We start from the raw sequence: 15,915 nt of genomic DNA on the forward strand, positions 1-15,915 counted from the left end.
GTTACCATAAAAATTGAAGGGGTCTACAACAACTACCATCCTCCTATCTTTATCCTGGTTGCAGCAGGGCTGGGAAATAACCCTGAAGTGATAGGTTATCAGGCAGGGTACACCCCGGACAGCTGACCAGTCTATCAGATAGAAACAAACAGTCATTTACACTTACATTCATGGATAATTTAGAATCATCAATTAACCTAGCTCTAATAACTGCATGACTTTTTCTCTCACACTGGAAACCAGAATTTCATACAGATCTTTAAAGCCTGAGGCAATTGTGTTAAACACACGCGAGATGCTTACATAAATCCAAGGGCTGGCCCCTTTTTTTTTCTCAGTGTGTTCCTCCTTCAATTAAATCTCACTCACAACAATGTAGCGCTCCGAAATAAGGCTCACACTGTTAATTCATCATTTTCACTCTGTACCACTGCTCCTTATCAGGCTGTGTGAAGCACAGTAAACAATTCAGTCGAGGCCTTGAGCCATAAACAGACATCACGCACACACATTGTTTTCATAACCAAACTGCTTTAGACCCTGTCCCCTAAATCTACACAAATGCCCTCTGGGTGACATGAAACGCATTTAACCAATAAACAATCAATGGCTTCTTGTTGTTGTAACAGATTCTGTATTTGGATGTTTGCGTGCAGCATTTGTTAGTAAAGCATTCTTCATTGCACAAGCGTGTGTGTGTGTGTGTGTGTGTGTGTGTGTGTGTGTGTGTGTGTGTGGATCACTTCTCAGTGAATTGACTCAGCGCGTGTGTGTGTGTCAGTTCTCACTCAATCAACGAGTGCATATGTGTTCATATGTGTGTTTCTCTTCATTCTGAGTCAGTGCATGTAGATGTGTGTGTTTGTGTTCATCACTTCCCTGTTCTGGTGTTCTGGGTAAACCACGGCCTGAAGCGTGCCCTGGGGTCCTGCCCTCCTCCTTTTCAGTCCGTTTGCATCCATTGGTGCTGCTGCTCAAAGTTCTGTCCATACTGGTTCTGGCCCCAATTGAGGCAGTCCTTTTCTCCAGTGTCCTGCATCTTCTCCTTGTCCAGCTCCTCCTTAACTTGACCCTTTTGCTTCTGTAGCTCCTTCAGGGTTTGCTCCTGCTGTTGGAGCTTCTCGTCAGGTTTGGCAACCTCCTGCTCCAGCAAGCTCCGGCCTGATTTCAAGTCCTGTGTCTGGGACTCCAAGCCTGACTGATGGGTTCGATTATCAGCCAGCTCCTCCTGAGCCATGCTCAGTTTCTGCTCTGATGTCTTGAGCTCTTACTGAGGGCAGAAACCTCAGAGTCTTCTCCGTACACGTCAGATTGAAGTCCATTGATGTTTCCCTTGCTTTGCTCCACGGCCTTCTGCAGCTCTGCTGTCCGGCTCTTCTCAGAGGTCAGCTCCTGGCCGAGCCCCGACACCTGTGCCTTCAGCTTATTTTCTCCTGGTGCTTTTGTCCATTCTGAGGTGCCTCCTGACCTCAGTTACTCCTCCTGTCTCTGGCACGCCCTTTTTACTGCCCGATGATCAGTGTTGGTCCGTCACTGTCCTGCACAGTTTTAATGCAGAGTTGTTAAGGTCTTTTGCTCGGCCTCACTTTTCATCCGGGCTCAATGGGCGTCTCGTCACAGCTCTGTCAGCTGAAGCTGTCTGGAAATCTCCCCGTGTAGTGAAACGGGCCTTGGGTTTAACGCTCTCCGTCTCCGCTGCATGAGATCGTTTTCCTGCAGCACTGTTGACATTTTCAGGTTGTTGTTGTGGGTCCAGCTGCTGTAGCATTTGGTCAGGGTCACATTAAAGATGGTGGAGGAGAGAGCCAAGATGGTAGCGGGGAGAGCAGGAGTCCAGGTCAGCCTCGGCTTTCAGGGCCGACAAAGCAGCCTGTAATCAAACATAAAGAGAAAAAACAAAACAAAAACAGACGAACAGGAAAATGATGTTGTGTTGGCTGTTATTCAGAGAGGGGAGAAACAACGGGGCCAGGCCCTGTGTCAGCCGTCTCTCCCCCTTTTTTTGTTTTTTCTCACTATATAATCAACTCATAACCCACCAAGCTGACAGGACAACACAGGTACATGTTAAAATTCTTAAGATCATGTTTAAAAGCCCAAAACAGGAATTTTCTTTCATTCAGTAATCACTTGTATTAATCAATCAGCAGAGAACATGTCACAATTTGACTCTTTTAACCACTAAATTTGTCGTGTCATCACTGGTTGGTCAGATCAGTGTCGTTTTTTTTGAAGTTAAGTTGTTGTCCTGCAACCCAGAGAGTTTATTTGTTAGTAGTGGATAAACTTTATCATTTAACAACAGGTGTATGTTAAGTTTCGCTGCTTTAACCTTGCTGGAAAATCTTCACGTGTTCATGAGTGTAAGCTGTTTCTTCATTGCGTGTGTGTGCGTTTGTAGGTGGGTTAATTTAACTTTTTTCTCAAACAAGGCATTTCTCTAACACGTGCCTTTCTCTCACATTTCTCTGCTTGTGTGTGTTTTTGTTTCACCTTTTGTTGTGATGCTCCGGACGCCTTCCCAACCTCCACAAGTCTGTTGGCCCCAATTTTATGTGTTAAAACTTCTCTTAATTTCTCCTCCAATTCTCTGCTAGCTGCTGTCTTTTCCACAGCTGCTGATTCTTGCTGAGTGTGGTTTCCATTACTATAATTTTGCTTCGGCCGCTGTGCTTGTGGGGGCGGTTGGTCCAGGCCCGTAGCCACCTGTATTAACACACTAAGAGATTTATTTAATATCATTTTCATCACTGTTAAATAGACCAGCAGGCAACACGCCCACCTTTACAGTGCAGACTACATGCCAGTCTCCCAACACACTCCTCTCTCTACTTCTCAATAATTCTCCACTCTCCCTTTATTTCTCCTTTCTCTACTTCAGTTTTAAAACCCAACATATTTCACACCACAAAACTGAAACAAATCACCCCCGTAATTATCACACAATCTTACTCTGCCGACTGAAGTGCCGGTCTAAATCATGCACGATTTGTCTCTTCTATATCAAAACCCAGCCAAACATCAAACATTCACCCTAGTCATTCAAAACCTTATTTGTAATATTATAATCAGCAAAATCAGCGTTTTAATTACAGGCATGTATCATTGTTTGCGAATTGTAATTATAAAACTCAAAAACACGCTAAACAGGAAGCAAAAATCCTCTGTGTGCTTCACAGCAGCCACCTCATTTGCATGTTCACACACAGTTTAAAAATAGCTCGCAGCGCTGCAGTGCGCTGTCGTCACACACAGTCTCACACAAAGCTCTGTTATTTTATATTACAAAGACGTCTTATATTTACAATCACTCTCAGGCCTGACAGATTTAGCGCCTACACAATTTTGACAAATTTAAGTTAACGGGTCCAACCAAAGAAAGTCCAACTTTCAATTAACCAGTATCAGCCTCTAACTGTATCTGGCCTCATCTCTAAAGTCCCTAACTCAATTTAACAGTGTCCAAAAAAGCACAGATACTGTTCCAAACGGTAAAGTGGTGCAACCACTAGTTATTCTGGAGTGCCCCAAGCTCCACAGTGACCAACTGACTATCCCTCAAAGAGGACAAGGCCTAGGCGTCCCCGGCCTTGGCAAGCGTTACCTCTGAGCACTGCGCTTCTTAGCAGCCTCTAACTGCCGTCCTATAATAATTTATAACACTTTGAAACAGCAGTCAACTCCTCGAAACAAGAGTATGACTGAGGCAGGTGCAACCTAGTGATCAATGGAGCCTCTAACTCACAAAATGACCAATTCCCTACCAAACTACTTGAGCCTCTAACTCAATTTCTTAGCAGCCTCTAACTGCATTAACTCATGAGATTTTTTCATCAAAATCAAAACAGACATCTACCAGTAATTTCAGTGAGTAGACTTTAATTTTATCATGTCCAATTTGGCACACTTTGGAAATAGATTCAACAGGTAGTGCCTTACCTTTGTATAAGCCGGCTTATGCCCACTCACGTCAGACCACTGGCTCGTGCCTGTCCGTTCGACAACCTCGGACCGTCCAAACCTCCAACTTCCACCCCAATACCACAGGACGAGCCCCCAAACTGTTATGGATTCAAATATTGGGGATGGATACAAGAGGAAAAACCACAATAACAACACTGGTCCGGCCGGGTTGAGTCAAACGATGATTTTAATGATCACACGCGTGGGAGATGGACACTGTACGCAGACAGCATCAGATCTCAAAATGGTGGAGCATTGATCAAACTCTTATAGCCTCTAGTGGCCCCACCTTATCATAAAAGCCTAAACATTCACATTCTTTCTCTCACCCGGTGCCTAAGCTACGACCTTGGCTCCCTGTTTATCTGCTCCTGCTGAGATGGGGCAGAAAACTCCAGCATGTTCTGTTCTCTTCTAATCAGACAAATAAGGCGATGACTTTCTGCAAACAGTATTTCTTATAACTCAGCAGTATAATGCATCATAAACAATATCATTCATCCACAATAAATCAGCAGTCTAATGTAATGCAAATCAATTTAACAAATGCAAGAGTTATCACCTTCTTCTAATTCAGGAGAATAATGCAAACCAAAACTACATAATAATTCACAATCTTTAATTAGGGGTCTAACATGGCATAAAATAATATTATAATCCAACAGTAGGAAGAGCAAGGAAATGAATAACACTAAATCCAAGAATATCAATGAAACCACAAAAGCACAGTGAGTAGGGATGGGTATTGATAAGATTTTCACGATTCCGATTCCATTTTCGATTCTGTTTAATGATTCGATTCTTTATCGATTCTTATTTTTAAAAAGGAGAACACTAAGGTCGATTAGCTTAGAACTTTGTTTTATATCTTCTCTTTGAACAAGATAGAAATTTAGGAGTAACATGGCCTTACAAACCCAACAGTGAGATCTTAAGAGATCCAGCCTACGGCTCTTCAATGGGGCGTCACAGGGATCCCCAGGAAAAAAATTGTAAATGTAAAATAATAAAATAAATATTCTTCTGTAGCAATAACAAAGTATAACATAAATTATTCTGTAGCAATTACACAAGAATATCCAGTAATGTCCCTGCCTACAATTAAACACATTCACTTACTGAAAATCACCTGCTGTGGCAAACGGGTGCAAGCCTTTGACCACAAACTGAGTCTCTGCTCGGTGACATTCGTCTATCCTGCCTGAAAGGAGACGCTACCGGTAGACTACAGCGAGAACTGCCAGCATCTGAGCCAGACTCTGTCTCTCTCATCATGGTCACTAAATGCACAGTGATGGCAGGTTTGTAATAAGGCAGATCGCACTAACATAATACGCACTGTTAGTTGATTATTTACCTGCCGCATTAACGGGAGAGGACGTGCAAACGTTACCGCTGCTGCTGGGTTGAGATTCACGAGTCCGGAGCGGAATTAAAAACACGACATTCATTTAAGGTCATCGCGTGTTTTGTGAGCAAATGCTTTTGCACATTCGTAGTGTTTCCTCCCTTAAATGAAAAGTCTACTTTGCAAGTATTGCAAGTTGTCCTGTTGTCATCCGTTCTCGTAAAGTATAACCAAACTTTCGAGGGTTTGAGCCGCTTAGGCGCCGTGTTTCCTGCCAGGTAAATGATGCTCCGCAACGTGATGACGTCATTCGGGGCGACTGGAATCGATAAGGGAATCGTTTGCACAAATGGCAACCAATTCCAAGGAACTGAAACAGTGGGAACCAGTTCTCAACAAGAACCGGGTTTCGATACCCATCCCTAACAGTGGGTCACCGAGCCAGCACCATGACAGTTTGGCTCCATGTGACAGCTGCTGGGCCCAGTATAGTAATGCATGGCTTAGCCTAGCATTTCATTTTCCCCGGGGTGGGCCAGTCTGTCACAGGGTTGACACAGAGAGACAGAAAACCATTCCCACATAATAATAGTAGAATTCTAAGTTTCAGTGTTATTCTGGTTAAGAGTTTGCTCTTAGGTGCTTGTCATGTTTCCTGTTTTACTTTGAAGGTCCGTGTCTCATGTTACTGTGTCCAGTGTTACGCTCCCCTGTGTTGTCATTATTCGACTCAGCTGTGTCCTCATGTGTCGCCACTTCTCCTGATCACCTCCTCGCCTCTGTCTGCTCCTGGGTCCACCTCACTCACTCCCCTCGGTCTGCCCCGCCGACCGTGACGTAATCACCATTTGACCTAATCTATCTGTGTGTTTGGACTTTGGGACAAAGCTGGAGTAGCTGGTGAGAACCCACACAGACACGGGGAGAAAATCCAGACTCCACACAGAAAGGTCACAGCTCACCAGTGGGTTCACATCCAGGTCCTTCGCAAAAACACTCAGCATTACACTCCGACGCATCTGGGAATAGATTTTTCTGGCACATTTTTCTGAAAAAATCACTTAACTGAAATTGATGGGACTCATTAAAATGAACATTTATATTGCGCTTTTCTACTAAAATGCTTTTAGACAGTTGCTTTACACAATTTCTTTTGACACCAGATGCTGCTAGTGTAGCACTGTGTGTGGACACAGACCCTGAAACCAAACCCATCACAGTTAACTGACTGCCTCTGGGGCAATGGTCCATGTTTTGGGGCACCCCGTTGTCAGTGTTTATCTGCATGCAGCCTATATGTTTGCTTAATACTAAAGAGGTTCTGGTAAAAACTGAGGCTGCATAATTATGTACAGATACCCTTGTAGAGTTTATTTTAAAAAGCTAATACCTGAGTTAACAGTGGTCTGCATTATTTTCAAGTTAAAATGGTCTCAGCTCTCGCTCTCTTTTCAAGATTAAGTGTGCGTGAAAGGCACACGAGAAAGTGTTCAGGACAAAACACCGGGCTCTGTTTTCTTCTGTTCAGTTACCAAAACATGCTCCCTGAGTCCTGCTGGTCACACTGACCTTTCCCTTTTCACAAAAAGGTTGTAAACTACACATATTTGCACCTTGACATAAATATTGCTGTCAGGTGATGTTGAATTTATTTGAATTAAAAGAATTTTCTGTTTGTTTGGCCTCATAAACACACGAGAAGAGAAAACAATAAATAAACAAAGTTTATTTACATAAGGCTGTGCTGTCTGTGGGGAACAGGCAAAACATTCTTCTCTGGTTTGCAGCTGTAGTTTCTATTCACAGAACCACATGGCTTCTTTTCACGCAGACCTACAGTGAAGTCAGAGACCCTCGAGTGTGACCTACAAAGTGCTTCTCAGAAACACGTAATAAACAAACAAACTAGGAAGAAACTGTAAAAGCAGTTTTCATATCAATTAAAATTGGCCATGCCAGATTTAAGTCAATGTCAAATTAAGAAGATGATACCTTTATTCCATTCTTTACAACAGAATTACATTGTAACTTAAAAAATCCAAAACTTTGATAAAAAAGGATCGAGGCATAGCTGGACTGGCCATCGGGCATACCGGGCATTTGCCCGGTGGGCCGCTGGCGATTTTTTGTTTTTATGGGCCGATGGATTTATTTATTTATTTTTTAGGAAGGGTATATATAATGAAAGGTGTTGGATTGGCCAATTGGTCATGATCGACTCTGGGCTGGACCAATTACAGCCGAGGAGGCCGGATGCACCCTCCCCCTTTTTTTAGCAATCACGTGATCTTCGCGCATTGCATGCCGGGAACTCGTGGCAAAACAATCCAAGTACCGCATCAAATGCAAGCATTTGCAGCAAACGTTCATTCTCCGGTTCCAATACCTTCTTGTTTTTTCTTTGCCGCACAAAAAAGGAATGTACAAAACAAAAGGAGAACAATACCGGTCCGTACAAAGACAGACTCGACGAAAAGACAAAGAATAGATACGAGGAAAAATCAAAGGAGTGAAAGGGTCAGACCCTTACAAGCACACAGAGGGACAAAAGACGTTAGCGTGCTGCCCAACTTTCACCACGCTCATATTTATAATTATACGGTTCTTGGAGTGAGTGCATACACTCATGAAGTTTAGTAACTTCATGTCACTGCAACAAGCCCAGGTACAGTTTAGCGACGGATGGGTACAGGACCTTGAAATGCACCGTGTAGAACGAAAGACCATCGTACGTATCATAAGTTTACCAGTCTCACAAATCGTCTTCATAAATACACATTCGTTAACCGTTTATTAATAGGACCTTTGAGCTCAACTGTAATTAATTAGTAGTGGAAATAATTTCTGGTTCATCACAGAAATGTAGCAGTGACAATAATACTGTATGCTGTAATCGTACTGGACAATTAGTGATACAAAACAACTGTTTTACCCTGTGAATAAAAGTATATGTTTTTGTCAATGTACCATAATAACAGAAGCGAAACGCAATATTGTGTCAGGACAATTCACTATTTATGCACAATAAACAAAGGAGCATAGCGCGACAATTTCTGTTCAGCGCCAGACTTGCTTGTAACCTATATCACCAATTATGTTATGAAAATGACGCATTAACTACAACAGCAGACTGACCTTTGTGGGAATGCTTGGAGCAGACTAACCTGTGAGCTGGAGTGTTCTGGGACGTTATATTTGGTATATCCAGACCATCCGTCGGCTCTTACTTCGGAAACATGGCTTAAAAAAATTCTCTTCAACGACGTAATCCGATAAAAAAAAAACGCCATCTTTACCCGTCGGCTTCCCGTGGCTGTCATGCGACCGGCTATTGCAGTTAATAATACAACAGCTTCTTGCCATTTTTTGGGTTTCTTTTTATCGCTGTGTAACTGAGTTCAATTTAAAGCCTGCGTGCGCTAGTACCTCTTGCCACAAGTTCCCAGAATCCTTTGCGGTTTTACCCCTGAATGACGTCACATTTTCAATCTTTATCCTGGTGGGCCGGTCTCTAGTCAAAATGCCCGGGCCGATTTTTACTCCCAGTCCAGCCTTGGATCGAGGTAAGGTAAGACTGTCAAACACATAAAAAGTATAGTAAGATTTACAGAAAAGACATTGCCAAAGCTGACTGTGTATATTCTGTATACTCTGAATATTCAGAATATTTACACAATCTAAAAGTATTTTGCAGTGTAGATTCATTCAGACTGGAGTCGTTTTTTCACTTTTCTTGTTCTTGTTCTAACAGAAATAACAGATTTTTCTAATATCTGTAAAACGCCAACAATGATTGATTGGTTACAACAATCAAACCAACAGGAAATAAAAGCATAAATCGTACTCAGTGTCACTAAAACTGAGTGACCTGGTTACATTGTTTATATGTTTGTTAAAGGTGAAACTAGACTCAAGTGACACACCTACGTTTCTGACAGCTTACTTTAAATGAACAGATAAAGGGCTGTGGATGTGATGCCCAGTTTGTGCTTGCCTCAACCATTGCTGACAGTTTCTGTTTTATCTCAGTTTATTCTTCTTCTGTTGTTACTTTCTTGATATTGGTTCGACTCTCTGTAAGCCTGGGGAGCAGCTACCCCCCTCAGACGGATGGTGCCATGGTTCGGGGTCTTTGACCCAGTTTTTGTGTAATTTCTACCGTGGTGTTTCTTGAGCTCTGTTTTCCCGAGACACTTCTCGGTGTCTCTCAGTCTTCCCAGCCATGTACCCATGTCTCGTTTGTCTGGATTAGTGTCAGCTGTGTTCCCACCTGTGGTCTGTTCCCTCATTATCCGCTCTGTGTATATATTGTCTGTGGTTCCCACTGCTCTCTGTTCTGTCCTCCCTCGCAATATGGTTTCTGTTTTGATGCAAAGGTTTGATTTGTTCAGTTTGAATACTCTGTGAGCAGAGAGCACAAACGTGTCGAAGGATTGGCTGCGTTAGTATCTCATGTGTACACTAATGTCTGCATTTTGATTTTGTTAAATACGAACACAATGATAGCAGAAGTGCTGCCACGTGTGTGGCCAGACAGAGAGGACCAATGTGTCTATTTGGTAGTTCAATGACAGGCTTCAGTTAGTTATGAGTGTGTGACACAGGACCGCGTAACACACACACGCACACTGGCGTTACGTTTGGGCACCAGCCCTTTTATTAGCAACGCAAACTGCGGTTTTGTTGGCCTTCCAGCTCAGGATGCAGACACTCCTTTATATTGTAAGGCAGACCCTACAATAATAACACAGAGAAAACCCAACAATCAAATGACCCCCTGTGAGCAGCACTTTGGCGACAGTGGGAAGGAAAAACTCCCTTTTAACAGGAAGAAACCTACAACAGAACCAGGCTCAGGGAGGGGCGGGGCCATCTGCTGTGATTGGTTGGGGTGAGAGAAGGAAGACAGGATAAAGACATGCTGTGGAAGAGAGACAGAGGTTAATAACAGATATGATTCAATGCAGAGAGGTCTGTTAACACATAGTGAGTGAGAAAGGTGACTGGAAAGGAAACACGAGTCAATCAACCTGGCCACACCTGTTCCCACCACGCCTGCCCCTGTGAGCTCACTGTGTCACCCTCCTCTGCAGCAGGCCAGAGACCACAACTCTACCAAAAGTGGGAAAAGAAAATGTGTTCATGTTTGCAGTTTTGTCTTGTTATACAATATTTGAAATTTAAAAAATTAATCACTATTTTTTGCTTGTTTTGTATTCCTTGGACACAACAGTGGCCTTCACATGAGATGACAGTGCCGGCAGTGGAGGGGAGGAGACACATAGAGATATCACTGCAACCTCTTTAAAACATGGAGAGAGGCTGAAACCACTTCTCTGATGAGTCTAGTGAAGGAAAGAGATTTGTTGGGTCTTCGGATGTTGCTGCGTTGCAACAGCGTTTTTGCAGATGTGTTCTCCTTCCTGCCCAGAGCATCATTTTGAATCATGCCCAGGAATGACAGTGTGATCACAGGCCTACAAATGACCTGAGCATAACAGCCAAATTGTTCACAAGGATTTGTGTTACCTCCTTTGACAGTATCAGCTTAAAGCACTTGTTGCAGGCTGCTGAGTTTGCATCTTTTGCTGTGAAGTACAGCCAGACTTTGACCGCTTCGCTTTGGGCATTTTTAATCTGTAGCTCTGCTCTAAAAGAACATACGTACCTGGACCCGCCTACTATCCTCGGAAACGTAAAATGATTGGCTAGAATCTAAAGTGCATCACAGCTCAGGAAAAAAAGCACCGAAATAAAGCACCGAAATGTGCGCTGCTTTTCGGTCTGGTTACTACCGTTTATGTCAGAACAGGTGCCATCATGACACCGGATACCGGTACCCATCCCTAGTCCTTTGTGTCACACGCACAACATGGTGCTTGCAGGAGGATGACAGAATTACCAGGTGGAGCACTGTTGAGTGAACCCGACTGGGTAATCTGAGCTGTGCATAAGCGCAAACAAGGACTCGATCCTTGATCCGAACGCACACGAAAACAACCCTCTCATTCACCGGTGAAAACCCAATGTACTGGCAGATACACGAATACCTAACCTGCCTGCCCCTCACCAAGGGCAACTCCAGACCCAGACAGACTTTTAATTCATTTGAAAGCCTGATGCTTCGCCTCGTCCACCCCAGCTGTGAAACTCAGAAACCAGTCTTACTTGTTATCATCTATGGTCCACCTGGGCCTTACACAGAGTTTCTGTCTGATTTCTCAGACTTTTTATCTGATTTAGTTCTGAGCTCAGATAAAATAATTATTGTGGGTGGTTTTAACATCCATGTAGATGCTAAAAATGACAGCCTCAACATGGCATTTAATCTGTTATTAGACTCAATTGGCTTCTCTCAAACTGTAAAAGAACCCACCCACCACTTTAATCACACTCTAGATCTTGTTTTAACATATGGCATCGAAACTGAACATTTAACAGTGTTTCCTGAAAACCCTCTCCTGTCTGATCATTTCCTGATAACATTTACATTTACAATAATTGATTACACAGCAGTGGAGAGTAGACTTTATCAAAGTAGATGTCTTTCTGAAAGCGCTGTAACTCAAACACGTAGCCTAAAGCAGATGACTCGTAAGCTGGAGGCGACTGTTGTTGTGATTTGGCGCTGTGTAAATAAAATTGAAAAAATCCATAATGAACAAATAAAATTCATTTTAAAAGTATTTTCTTTTACTAACATAATGTTGAAGTGAAGAAGCCTCTTGGATGAGAAGTGAAATGTCCTTATAAAACTTTCCAAGCTCGTTAGACAATAATCTTGAATGAATTGAATAAATATGGCTGCTATCGCTCCATCAGTTCATCCACCTTATGTTTTGTTTTTATCATTTTAAATTTAAATGAAACTCAGTGGATACACAAAATACTACATCTGGAAAATGTTTTTAAAACCTCACAAATGCAGTTAAATGTTGTGTAAATGTATACAATCGCATAACTGCCCAAAATTTGTGGAGCTGTTGGAATCTTTTGTAAAGCTGTCAAATCTATAGCTCTGGTTCTGAGCACCTGGTCCTCATAGTCATAATCTGACTGTGCCTGGCTGTCATGATGTGTTTGTCCCAAATGGAATCAAACAGCAGAGTCTGTCAGCTGTTATTACTGAAACATAGACTAATTGAATTCTTTCAGAGCTGGCTCCTTATGCTCTTATTCACTGGCAGAGTCTGTGGACTCCAAAGTCACTTTTAGTCTCTTGAACCCTGATTTCTTTTTAATAAATTATGTTAGAACTGTGTTGTCCATGGTGTATACAACATATTATGCTTGTTCGTGGAGTTGGTTTCATTATTTTGATGAGTATCCTGTTGTGTCACAGCCCATAGTCCTAAATGTTGAGTCCATTGTCACCTCATATTCCCTGACACATATGAATGTGGGGTGGCCTCAAACAGTTAAGTGGGACACAGCAAGAAACTGCACGTGGGCCATTACACAATCAGCTGCATCACCATCTGATAATCATGGGGACCAGCAAGGAAAAGATTCACTGTTTTCTTTGGAGCAGCGTCTTTAAAAGAGAGCTCAGAGATCAACAGTTGACAGAAGCTTTTGAGTTTAAAGCACTGAGGAGACAGTTTTCACATAATGGGCAAAAGAACTAACAGCAGGCTTTGAAAATCCTCAGATAAATAAAGATACAAATGATACTTAAGCCATTTTGTATCAAGCTGCAAGTATGGTTTTTAATTTTGCAGAGTTGGAAATTTTTAACACGGGTGTCTATAGGGACCGACCTCCCTCTGAAACCAGCTTCAAGCGGCACTTATGGATCTGCAGTTTTTGATACTTCCTCGCTGGCCTCATTTGCCATCTACACAGGTTGTCACTTGGGGAGCATTTTCAAACATTTTCCATCCACTCACAAATTGAAACGAGGCCCCAAACTTGTTCAGCCTTTAGTTTACAAAAGTTCAAACAGCAGAAAAGATACTTTTCTATGCAATTGTCACTTTTATCAGTTATTTTTCAGCTTCATTTGGATAATACATTTCAATTGTGTTAGCAAACAAAAGAGCAGCTATAGCAAACATGGGAGTGTAAGACTAAGGATGTCCTTATTGGGGTAACTCGGAAAGTTACATTCAGATTAAAAGGTTTTCACTGACATGCTTAATTTCTATTTTATGTCTGTTTATCTTTCTTTTAATTTAAAAATGTCTGAAAACTCTCACAGCCGTGGTATCTGCCGACTGTTCCTGGGAAACAGACTCTTTCTGTATCTTCATAGCTGTTCTTTGCTGAAAATAGTAACAATTTCCTTGTATCTAGTCTTCACATCAGCTGACTGTGTACCTGTATTGTCTGGCATCCTGAAGGTATTCACTCCACATCACCATTTTCACATTTTGTTGTGTTACAGCCTTATTCCAAAACATTAAATGAATTTTTAACCTTAAAATTCTGCAGAATACTAAATGAAGAAAAGTTTGCTTCACATTCTTACAAATGTATTAGTATTTGCACAGAATGTTACATGCAGGGCTCTAGAGTGCGACCAATTTGGTCGCAAATGCGACCAAATTTCTCCATGGTGCGACTAATAAAAAATACTTGGTTGCACCGGTGCGACCAAGTAAAAAAAATACTTGGTCGCACCGGTGCAACCAAGTATTTTCTCGGAAAAAATCGATCGACTCCCAGCCGGCGTCCACTGAAAGTAAAAGTGAGAAAATTTCGAATAAATTTCGAATCGAGTGGCTTGACCAGTTTCCCTGGCTAAGATACAGCCAAGCTGACAATATGATGCACTGCATTTATTGTCGCGAGTGTGGAAAGACCATGGCCGGCAACACTGCATTTGTCACTGGTGCTAATACGTTTAGAATTAAAACGCTGAAAAAGCATACAGCATCGAGAAGACGCATTATATGCCGCGATAAATGCTCTGCCAAAATGTCCCCGCTCCCCACTGCCTTTCAGCCGCAGGCAGGAGTAAACAGGTCATCGGAGGAGGCCGAGATGATCATTAAGTTTAACATCGCCTACAATATTGCAAAAGAAGAAGTTCCGTTTACTAAGTTCAAGTCAGAAATAACTCTACACAAGAAAAATGGCTTGGACATAAACCCCACATACAGCAATGATGTTGCGTGCGCCCAGTTTATAGGCGTAATCGCTGACACACTGAAAAAAAAGACGTCAGTGGAAATTGCGAACAGTACATACATGGCCTTCCTGATCGATGGAGACAGACATCGCCACAAAAGAATGTGTCATTGTGTACGCTCGTATCTTGCAAAAAGGAAGACCAGCGAATATACTGATTGGACACATTGAGGTCCAGCATGCCCATGCCCAAGGTAAGCCATGTCATGCCACGTAGCCTATGTATATGATTAATAATATTACGTCGTGTTACTGAATTAACCATATCTAGCATATTCTTATCATTGAAAATTAAACATAGCAATAATACATGAATATAGAAACTCAAACTGAAAAAGACTGCATTGTAAACTCTTGATCTGATAAGTAAATGGTATTTTTTTTAATTTGTTTAGGAATTTATGCTGCCTCAAAGAAAGCATTTGCTGCTCTTGGGGACCAGTGCAGTAACTGGTTGGATAAAATCATTGCTATGGGGGCTGATGGAGCTGCTGTTAATTTGGGCAGCAAAGGGGGTGTCAAGTTAATCATTTTGAAAGGTTGTTAGTTAATCATTTACAAATCAAAAAAACGTGAACATGTAAAACTGCGGTGTTAAGTAATGCAGTTAAAAAATTTGGGTACGCCTAACTTTTGTGCTTGTACGCCTAAATTTTATGCTGGTGCGCCTAAATTTTATTTTTAGGCACACCAGTGCAACCATGGCAAAAAGTTATTCTAGAGCCCTGACATGTGTTTACAGGCTTTGCTCAGTGGCACAATGATTAGCACTGTTGCCTCACAACAAGAAGGTCCTGAGTTCAGTTCCACTCCGTGGGTGGTCCTTCTTGTGTGGAGTTTGCATGTTCTCCCTGTGTTTGCGTGGGTTCTCTCCGGGTACTCCGGCTAACGATTTACAAAAGCCTTGATAGAAATATGGTTTTCTAAACCCCATGCCCCCCTTTAGATTCATCACTGTGATAGAAAGTGGAAGGCTACCTTCAGTTAGCTGCCTGATTTAAAAATCATGTCAAACTAAGTTAACAGCTCATCTGTAGATTTTAATATAAATTCAGTAACTTTACTACAAAGCATCCATCCTGAGCTCTTCTTCTGTGCTTTTCACAGTGTGTGTGTGTGTGTGTGTGTGTGTGTGTGTGTGTGTGTGTGTGTGTGTGTGTGTCATCAGGTTGGTTGGTTGTGGTCAATACTACTGGAAGTCTGACTAGTAACAGAACTAATAACTCAGGGGAATATAAAGACAATACAACTAAAAATCAGTCAGTGGGGGTCACTTTGGCTGTGACAATGAGTTTTCTGTCCACTGCACTAAAATGGGGAAATCCCCCAGTTAGCCATAATGTTCGGGGTCTGTAAAGCACTTTATGAATGAGGACTGTGTGGAGGAGCCTGTATGAGTCAGGTGGTCCACCGGACTCATACAACCTGATTGTCCGTGTCTGGCCGAGTGTACTCAGCAGTGCAATCAGCTG

General features: G+C 42.3%; 1 long non-coding RNA gene across 1 annotated transcript; it reads left to right on the forward strand.

The window, feature by feature from the left end:
• The first annotated feature begins 764 nt into the window (after positions 1-764).
• On the forward strand, positions 765-15,573 carry LOC120745225. The gene is made up of 3 exons (XR_005698593.1): positions 765-860; positions 2,260-2,262; positions 15,551-15,573. It is a non-coding gene; the product is annotated as an uncharacterized LOC120745225 (long non-coding RNA).
• Positions 15,574-15,915: the final 342 nt, after the last annotated feature.

The sequence above is a fragment of the Simochromis diagramma genome, unplaced genomic scaffold, assembly GCF_900408965.1.
Source record: "Simochromis diagramma unplaced genomic scaffold, fSimDia1.1 OVJJ01000021.1, whole genome shotgun sequence".
Taxonomy (NCBI): domain Eukaryota; kingdom Metazoa; phylum Chordata; class Actinopteri; order Cichliformes; family Cichlidae; genus Simochromis; species Simochromis diagramma.